Source organism: Nicotiana tabacum, unplaced genomic scaffold (assembly GCF_000715075.1).
Source record: "Nicotiana tabacum cultivar K326 unplaced genomic scaffold, ASM71507v2 Un00098, whole genome shotgun sequence".
In the NCBI taxonomy this organism is placed as follows: domain Eukaryota; kingdom Viridiplantae; phylum Streptophyta; class Magnoliopsida; order Solanales; family Solanaceae; genus Nicotiana; species Nicotiana tabacum.
This window is the reverse complement of record NW_027438336.1, coordinates 62013-72409: the sequence shown is the minus strand read 5'-3', so window position 1 is coordinate 72409 and position 10397 is coordinate 62013. Positions and strand designations below refer to the sequence as shown.

General features: G+C 28.3%; 1 pseudogene; it reads right to left on the bottom strand.

Moving 5' to 3' along the window:
• Nucleotides 1-1327: 1327 nt before the first annotated feature.
• Nucleotides 1328-9810, bottom strand: LOC142178964 (uncharacterized; annotated as a pseudogene).
• Between the last annotated feature and the right edge of the window lie 587 nt (nucleotides 9811-10397).

The window sequence follows — 10397 nt, the reverse complement described above, 5'->3', positions numbered from 1 at the left end:
GGAGAAGATAACATTGTTCCAGACGTACAACTAGAATAATCGAGAAGGAAACGACAAAATAAACTATGGCAGACAAGATAAAGTAAAAGAGTTATTTTTACGGTCTTATTCTTATTATTTAATTTCATTTATAATTCAAGTCAAATGAAAAGGCTTTTTCATAATATTCTTTTTGTAGTGGAATTAATCTAATTATTTCTTTTAAGCTTTCTAATATATATTCTATATATTCTATATCTTGGGTTCTTTGGTATTCTTCTATATTGGTTTTTACTAAATTTGTTAGTAATATTATGTTGTCGGTAGTTTGTTGCCAATATTGTAGGTATATATTATTCATTATGTGTTATCAGAATATAGATCTAATTCATATAAGTCTATTTCTGGTATAATTAATTCTGTCCAATTTTGATCCATTATTTCTATTATTTCAAAAGTAAGTAATTTCTCATAGATTATTCTTCTTACATCATTATCAATATTTTTCAGTATATATAGTATAAGTATCTTATAACTAAGATCATCATCTATTAAGTATGTGTTCATTTTATCATATGATTTGCTAAACATATTCCTTTTAATCTCTATGTCTATTATCCTTATTCATCATATCATAATAAGTTATTTTAATCATCTTTTCTGGTCACTACCATGACTTTCTGCTTCAATCAGTTATCCTAACAGCGCCTCAACTTTGTTTACTCCCCTAAACGGCCTTCCTGCCTACCGGTTTTAACCTTAGGATGCATAGTCTGGGCTTACCTACTCTTAGCATATTTTCATGGCAAACTTTCTCAAGATGATTTCTATAACAGTACTATTATATGATGGATAATTATAATTTACAAGAGATTATCAGGAATATAATAACTTAGCTATTCATAATTATAATATGACATACCTGTTCTTGTAGGTTCTTGATATCTTCTTGTTGATCCATAGCTTTTCTGTGTTTTTATCTTGGAGTATATTTTAGAGAGAGAAGTATTTGGATGCCTGAAGATGCAGCCTGTTTTTTATTCATAATCGTAAAGCTATTTAAAGATTACATAAATGACTCTTACTATTCATGAACGACCTTTACTGTTCATGAAACTGACTCTTACTATTCATGAACGACCTTTACTGTTTATGAAACTGACTCTTACTATTCATGAACGACCTTTACTGTTCATGAAACTGACTCTTACTTTTACAAAGTAAAGACCTATTTACTTTACGACTTTTACAAAAAACAAAATAACATTATTTTACAAAAAGAAAAGAATCTAATAACTCTTTTACTTTATCTTGTCTGCCATAGTTTCTATTGTCGTTTCCTTCTCGATTATTCCAGTTGTACGTCTGGAACAATGTTATCTTCTCCTTTGCATTTTGAGCATATGTGGTCTGGATATTTGTGATTGATTAGCTTGCAATATCTTGTTAACAGATCTGGAGAGATAAAATTTGTCCTTATAGCTCTTGTGGTTGTAGGTTGTTCTGGCTTTAAAAGACTTAAGACCCATTGTCTTAATTCTTCCATATCTGCTTCTCGTATATCTCTGCAATTTGAATATATCATTGTTTGTTCTCTTGAATAATAACTCCAAATCGCATTCTGATTTAGGTAGTTGTTTGCTAGCTCATTTAGTATAGTGGATATTCCAATAATCCTTTTATTTGCATAAAAGTCTGAAATATTTATTTTTTCTATCTCTTCTTGTTCTTCTATTTTTTTCTGGTACGAGCATTTCTCTTGTAAGCCCGATCTTGATAACTTGTATGATAGGCTTTATCTCTTCGTATAATATCTCTGCTGTAGCTGAATAAAATCGTATATAGAATAATGTTCCTTTAGTTATTCTTTTGTATTGCATAAATGCTTTGTGTAATTCTGGTATGGTAGCTATCTCCTGTCCTGTTTGTGTATATACAGTATCCAATAGTCCATAATTGTAGCAAGTAGCTATTAGTTTTGCATTTGTATTTGGTAGGGCTACTAATTTATTATATCCTGTTAGATAATGGGTAATGTAATCTTCATTTGGATTCTGGGTAGTTTGGGATCTTGGGTTTTTGTTTAAAAAATTTTGTATTTTGTGTATATTGTCTATATATGTACGGGTTATATGGTTGTATGTCTTTTTGGCTTGGTTCAAACTTTCTTTGTAGGTATTTATCTGAGGTGGTAGGAATATTTCTTTCTGGGTATTTTGGATATTTTTCTGTACGAATGGTTTTGAAAATAAATTGTTCATATTTATATTTGTGTATCTAGGTTTAATTTCTTCCTTCTTCTTTGCAGATGAAATGCTAGCTGTGCTGCTTCCTGCAATTGTATTTAACAAACTGTTATGAGTTTTTAGGTGTTTCTCAACGTCACCTTCTAGCTCTGGAATTTTAGAGACTTCCGATCGTCTTATCTCCGCATTTTTTGAGTCATGCTGCTGACTACTAGCTGTTTTTCTTATTATCTGTATCTCTTCATCCATACTTTTCACTTTCTTACAAAGTGTAGTCATGGCTAAGAGTAGATTTTCCATTGTATTATCTGGGTCAGTTTGGGTAGCATTGTCTTGACAAGTAATCTGCAACAACATTCTTGTTAGTAATAATTACTTCAATTGTAAATGTAAAGTTTAATATATTTAATACCAGTCTGCGTATTTCTTTTGTTGTAACTGAATCTTGTACTTTTCTGGTTATCCACCATTTTACTTGGGTATTATCTGTTCTTACAATAAATCTGTTGTAAACTATATATGGTTCAAATGCTAATAAACATTTATATAATGCAAATAATTCTTTTCTATTTATCTCCCATTTTTTCTGTGGTTCCGTATATGATCCTGAATAATACCTGCAATGATGTTCTATTTTTTCTTTATCATATTTATATTTAAGAACTCCTCCATAACTATGATTACTCGAATCTGTTTCTACAATATAAGTAAATTTCTTGTTTTCATCTGGGAAGTATAATTTTGGTAGTTTTTTACATAATATTTTAATCTTTCTTATTTGTTCCTTGTCTTTTTCATCGAACCCATATTCTACATCCTTTTTTAGTTTTTTCTGTAAAGGTTTTAGGTTTTCTGCTAATTTAGGTATATATTCTCTTACTTGGTTTACTAATCCTAAAAATGATTGTAATTTCTTTTTTGTATCTATGTTTTCATCAAGATTGATTATTTTTTGTACTATATGTGTTTGCATTTTTATTCCATTTTTATCTATTTGTATTCCTAAAAATTCTATCTGATTCTTCATAATTTCTGCTTTGGTTTTGCTTAAGCTTATACCAGAGTTTTCTATAATATGTATGAATTTTTCTAATAATTTTATATGATCATCTTGTGTTCTTGAATATAGTAATATATCATCTATATATACTATACAATTTTCTAGTTGGTTAAAATAATTATCCATAAAATGTTGGTATCTTCCTGGTGCATTTTTATATCCAAATGGTAAAACATTCCATTCATAAAATCCTTGTGGTACTGTAAATGCTGTTAGTTTTTTAGATTCATCTTCTAGTTTTAGATGGTAAAATCCTGATTTACAGTCAAATTTACTAAAGTAGTTATATCCTTGGATTTGTCTTATTTTTAATATCTTGTTGGGTATTGGGTAATTATATATTTTAGTTTTTGTATTTAAATTTCGGTAATCTATAACCATTCTGCTTTTTCCTCTTTTTTGTTCACTATGTTTATTTACTATAAATGCTGGACTTGTATGTTTACTATTACTTTCTTGTACATACTTGTTATCTAATAATTCTTTTATATGCATTTTAAATTCTGTTAAGTCATCAAAGTTATATTTTAAGGGTTTTTGTGTTATTATACTATTTTCTTCGATTAGTTCTATTTTTATTTTTGTCTTATGTTTATTCCATCCTTGTAGAGGGTTATCATTATATAATTTTTCTAATTCTTTCTAGATTATTTTTACTTTGTCTATTGTAAATATAATAATTTCTAATTGAGTAGTTGTATTTTTATTTATATTTTCTAATTTTTGTGTGATTTTTTCATTTCCTCGTATCCATTCTGTATTTTTTCGTTGTTTATTATTTACTCTTTTTGCTCCTACTTTATTTTTACATGGTGTGATAAACCACCAGTGTATTTTTGTTATTATGTGTGGGTATAATTTCTCTAAGAATGACATTCCTAGTAACATATTTTTCGTAGTGAATTCAAAGTTATATATTTCTTCTATAGTTAGTATTTTATCCCATATTTGTATTTTTACGTTCTTGGCTTTGTAGTTAATCATACTTCCTTCATTATTAAATCCTGTTACTACCATAGGTGTTTTTAATTTTTTCTATTTATCCGTTGGTAAACAATTATATTTACATATATTAGCTTCTGCTCCTGTATCTATCATTGGTGTATAGTATCTATTATAATATCCTTCTACTATGATTTTTGCGAGTATATATATTTTCATTCTTTTGCTCTTTTTATTACTATTTTCTTATCTTTGTATGTTATGGTTAATTGTTTATCTCCTAGACTGTATGGTTTTACCTTTTCTAACCATTTTATTCCTAGTGTAATATTTTCGTTTTCATTTTCTTGACATATTTTAAATTGTATTATTAAAGGTATTCCTCCAATAATTATTTCTTTTTCTGTTATTTCTTCATTTATTATTAATTCTTTAGGTAATTCAGGGCATAATTGTTCAGTAGTTATTATTTCAGTTTCTGTTACTAATTCTCTTGTGATATAGTTTTCTTCTTGTCCTGTATTTATTAATATTTGATATTTTCTTTGTTCCATGATTCCAGTTATATAGTAGTGGTATGGATTTATTTTTTCTTTTGTGTTTCTTATTAAATTTTTTGGGATTATATATTCTCTTCTTGATGTACTTATTCTTGATGATGTTGGTGTTTCATAAGTTAATTGGTTTGGTATACTTGATGTACTTAATCTTTCTTTTACTATTTCTAAATCTTCTTCCATGTCAATTTCTTTATAGCTATATTCATTATTGTCAATAACTGTAACTATTCTTTCAAACGGATTTTCTATTTTGATTTTATTAATTTTATTTTTTGCTGCTATTTTATGTTTTGTTGTTAAGACGTATAGGTTTTTACATCTAGCTGTAAATATCTTGCTTCCAGGTGTTAATTCTATTCCTGACATTTTTCAGTATAATACTAATGATTTATCTATATTCCTATCGTTTATTGCTATTGAATAATTGGCACTTATTATGAATTTAAATTTTTGATATATAAGATTTCCTTTTATTGCACTTATTATGCTTTTTTCTATAGGTTGGATTATTCTATCATCTGCTAAATATATTTCTATAGGGGTATCTATTCCTTCCCTAAAATATGCTTTTATTAATATTTCAGTTCCTCCTAGGTGTACATATTTAATTGGGTTTTTTGCCTTTATATCTTGTATTTCTTTATTTATTATTCTTTTGTTTATTATTGGTATTTTGGCTTTTCCTTTTGTATATTTACAGTCAATTATATGTTCTTTTTTCCTAACTACGCAGTATTCTTCTCTTTGTCTTTTGAACCAATTTTTTATTGTAGATACTTCAAATATTTTTTCGACACTGAGGTCTAATTCTTTTCCTTTTATTTGTTCGAATATATTATTATCAAATATAATCTTTTGTTCCGAGGATTCTTCATCTTTATATTCTTCCCGTGTTATTACTTCTATTTCTTTTTCAGTCATTGGATTTCATTATCTTCTATTCCTATTTCATTATCTATTTCGTCATCTGTATCTGATATTTCATATATACTATCTTCACTATCTAGTTCATAATCTATATATTCTATCTGCATATATTCTTCATCATCAATTATGATTTCGTTTATTTGTTTTTTCTTTTGGTTTTTAGGTGCTTTACAGTCTTTAGCTATATGTCCTAATTTTCCAGTCAAATGAAAAGGCTTTTTTATAGTATTCTTTTTATAGTGGAATTAATCTAATTATTTCTTTTAAGCTTTCTAATATATATTCTATATATTCTATATCTTGGGTTCTTTGGTATTCTTCTATATTGGTTTTTACTAAATTTGTTAGTAATATTATGTTGTCGGTAGTTTGTTGCCAATATTGTAGGTATATATTATTCATTATGTGTTATCAGAATATAGATCTAATTCATATAAGTCTATTTCTGGTATAATTAATTCTGTCCAATTTTGATCCATTATTTCTATTATTTCAAAAGTAAGTAATTTCTCATAGATTATTCTTCTTACATCATTATCAATATTTTTCAGTATATATAGTATAAGTATCTTATAACTAAGATCATCATCTATTAAGTAAGTGTTCATTTTATCATATGATTTGCTAAACATATTCCTTTTAATCTCTATGTCTATTATCCTTATTCATCATATCATAATAAGTTATTTTAATCATCTTTTCTGGTCACTACCATGACTTTCTGCTTCAATCAGTTACCCTAACAGCGCCTCAACTTTGTTTACTCCCCTAAACGGCCTTCCTGTTCATGAATAGTAAGAGTCAGTTTCATGAACAGTAAAAGCATTATATGAAAACAAGCAAAGAGAGAAAAATAAAGAAATAGAATTAACAGATGAGATAAATAAATTTAAACAAATATTACAACCAGAAGAAATTCCTAGAATTGAAGAAATAGATAACAATATAGATGACCTTATTTTTACAACATCTTAAGTTTTTTATTAATATTTTTTCTATTTTTGTTTCTTCTTTATATTTTTCACATAATTGTACAAACCATTGTTGTAGAAATTTTATCCTAGCTCCTAAAGTATTTGTTAATCCTGCTTCATTCCAGTCTTTTATTATCTTAGAATTAAAAGGTTCTGGTAATTTTGTGAAATATGATTTTCTTATTTCTCTACCTTCTTCTGTATTATATGTTCCTTTATAGTAATATTCTCTAAATGCACAAGTATATTCGTCTATATAGCACATATTACATATTACTAATTTTGTTATTAGATTTCTATTTATTTGTTTTTCCTTATTTTGTTCTTCAATTTCTGTAGTCATACTACTAAATTCGTTTCTTATGGCTATTTCATATTTGTATAGTATTTCTATATTTGTTATTGCTATTTCACCATATTACATTTTTTATTACTTCTTAAGGTATCTATACTTTCTTTTGTTAAATTATGTAACCATAATTTTGCTGTTCCTATGAGTGATCTTTCTATATATCCTGGTGTTTCTGCCATTCCTATTTTATTATCTACCAATTGTTTAGATATATATCCTATCCATAGTTGGATTGTTTTATTTATATCTGCTACGCAATCTAAATCTAAAAAATTATATTGTTCAGATATTGGTTTTGGTGTCCATTTCCTGTTTTGCTACCGTAACTACCCAGAATCCAAATGAAGATTACATTACCCATTATCTAACAGGATATAATAAATTAGTAGCCCTACCAAATACAAATGCAAAACTAATAGCTACTTGCTACAATTATGGACTATTGGATACTGAAGCTACACAAACAGGACAGGAGATAGCTACCATACCAGAATTACACAAAGCATTTATGCAATACAAAAGAATAACTAAAGGAACATTATTCTATATACGATTTTATTCAGTTACAGCAGAGATATTATACGAAGAGATAAAGCACATCCATATTTACATCTCCTGTATTTATTTCTACATTTTTTATTTTTTCTATATTTTCTAAAAGTTCTGTATATGTTTCACTTATTTCACTTGATTCTGACTTTTGGTCATCTATATTGTTATCTATTTCTTCAATTCTAGGAATTTCTTCTGGTTGTAATATTTGTTTAAATTTATTTATCTCATCTGTTAATTCTATTTCTTTATTTTTCTCTCTTTGCTTGTTTTCATATAATGCTTTTAACATGTTTAATTCTTTTTCTAATGCTATAATTTTTGTGTTTTTAGTTTCTTCTAATTGTTGTATTTTCTTGTTTGCTTGATTTTTAATAATTTCAATTTCTTTTTTCTTATCAATTTCCTCATTTTCTTTAATTACTCTCGTCATAGCTGTCAAGCTATCTTCTAATCTTGCTGTTTCCTTTTCTATCATTAGGTATAATTGATCTCCTATTTTTTTATATCTTCTGCCTAAATTTAAAAATATTATTTTTATTTTCAATCCATCTTTTTCCTTTTATTGCACTTATTATGCTTTTATCTATAGGTTGGATTATTCTATCATCTGCTAAATATATTTCTATAGGGGTATCTATTCCTTCCCTAAAACATGCTTTTATTAATATTTTAGTTCCTCCTAGGTGTACATATTTAATTGGGTTTTTTGCCTTTATATGTTGTATTTCTTTATTTATTATTCTTTTGTTTATTATTGATATTTTGGCTTTTCCTTTTGTATATTTACAGTCAATTATATGTTCTTTTTGGCTAACTACGTAGTATTCTTCTCTTTGTCTTTTGAACCAATTTTTTATTATAGGTACTTCAAATATTTTTTCGACACTGAGGTCTAATTCTTTTCCTTTTATTTGTTCGAATATATTATTATCAAATATAATCTTTTGTTCCGAGGATTCTTCATCTTTATATTCTTCCCGTGTTATTACTTCTATTTCTTTTTCAGTCATTGAATTTCATTATCTTCTATTCCTATTTCATTATCTATTTCGTCATCTGTATTTGATATTTCATATATACTATCTTCACTATCTAGTTCATAATCTATATATTCTATCTGCATATATTCTTCATCATCAATTATGATTTCGTTTATTTGTTTTTTCTTTTGGTTTTTAGGTGCTTTAAAGTCTTTAGCTATATGTCCTAATTTTTCACAGTTATAACAAGTACATTCTCATATTTCACAAAATTATCAGAACCTTTTAATTCTAAGATAATAAAAGACTGGAATGAAGCAGGATTAACAGATACTTTAGGAGCTAGGATAAAATTTCTACAATAATGGTTTGTACAATTATGTGAAAAATATAAAGAAGAAACAAAAATAGAAAAAATATTAATAAAAAACTTAAGATGTTGTAAAAATAAAACAGCACCATTCTCAAGATGATTTCTATAACAGTACTATTATATGATGGATAATTATAATTTACAAGAGATTATCAGGAATATAATAACTTAGCTATTCATAATTATAATATGACATACCTGTTCTTGTAGGTTCTTGATATCTTCTTGTTGATCCATAGCTTTTCTGTGTTTTTATCTTGGAGTATATTTTAGAGAGAGAAGTATTTGGATGCCTAAAGATGCAGCCTGTTTAGTATTGGTGGTGCGCCCGGAATTTGATCCACCCAAGCGTGGAACTCCTTCACATTTTGATCCATTCGTTCGTTCATTTCGCTCATAAACCTCATAAGCTTAGATTTGAAGGGATCATTCCCGTTGTCATTACCAGATTCACTACCGGTCCCTCCAACACCGTCGAAACCGACCTCAGTCCTTGGGTGTTGTTATCGACTCTTTGAGCCATTTGATTTGCAGGAACACTGGGAGGAATCAGGCCCCTTCCATTTGCATTATTGGAAGCGCCCGACAACGCTTGTTCCAACTCTGTCATTACCCGGTCCGGCCTTAAGAGGTGACTTATGATTGCTTTCTGTTGTTCTCTTAAGATTTTCATTGTTTTCACGACATGTTCCTCCTCCGCGTCATTGGGAGTTGGATCCCGCACATGCTGAGGGTACTGCCCTTCACGAACTGGGGTTGCTTCGCCCCCTTTGTTACGGGTGTCGCTGATTGAGTCTTCATGTTGAGGCAAATCTTTGCGTCCCTCAATGTTGTGTGTGATGTTGACATCATTAGCTGCCATTTTTGATTTCTTGCTAAAGAAAAAATCAAACACGTTAGTAACAAATGTAAGGATCAAAGCAATTACGCAACTGTATAAGCCCTACGGTGGGCGCCAAACTGTTTACCCGTAAGATGATACAATTAAATTTGTTACGTGATTTATAGACAAGCGAACTGATTTGATCCAAAAGTGATAGAGAAATAAGATTAAAAATGAGATTTAGTAATTGAAATTGAAAGAGATGACAAGCCTGGCTCCGAGCGCAATGACTCTGAGGACAAAAGTGAAAGCAATGATAAAGAACAAGTAAAGTTATATAATTGAGAGTAAAAGTAAAATAAAGCATATGTTTTCAACTTAATTTTCGTGTCTTACGATGGCTGCTGAGCCTACTATTTATCGCTTTATCTAAAGAAGCACCATCCGAGGATCAAGCTCCTCTTAAATGATAATAATAGAGTCATTGATGAATATGTAACGGCAGACCATGAATGCAAATATTCTCCATAACGGTTGCTCATTTAATGTGAACAAATATTCTCTCATTAAATGCTATCCGATGGCAAACACTTGATCTGCTTCTGTTGACCACGCATCCTTTGGGA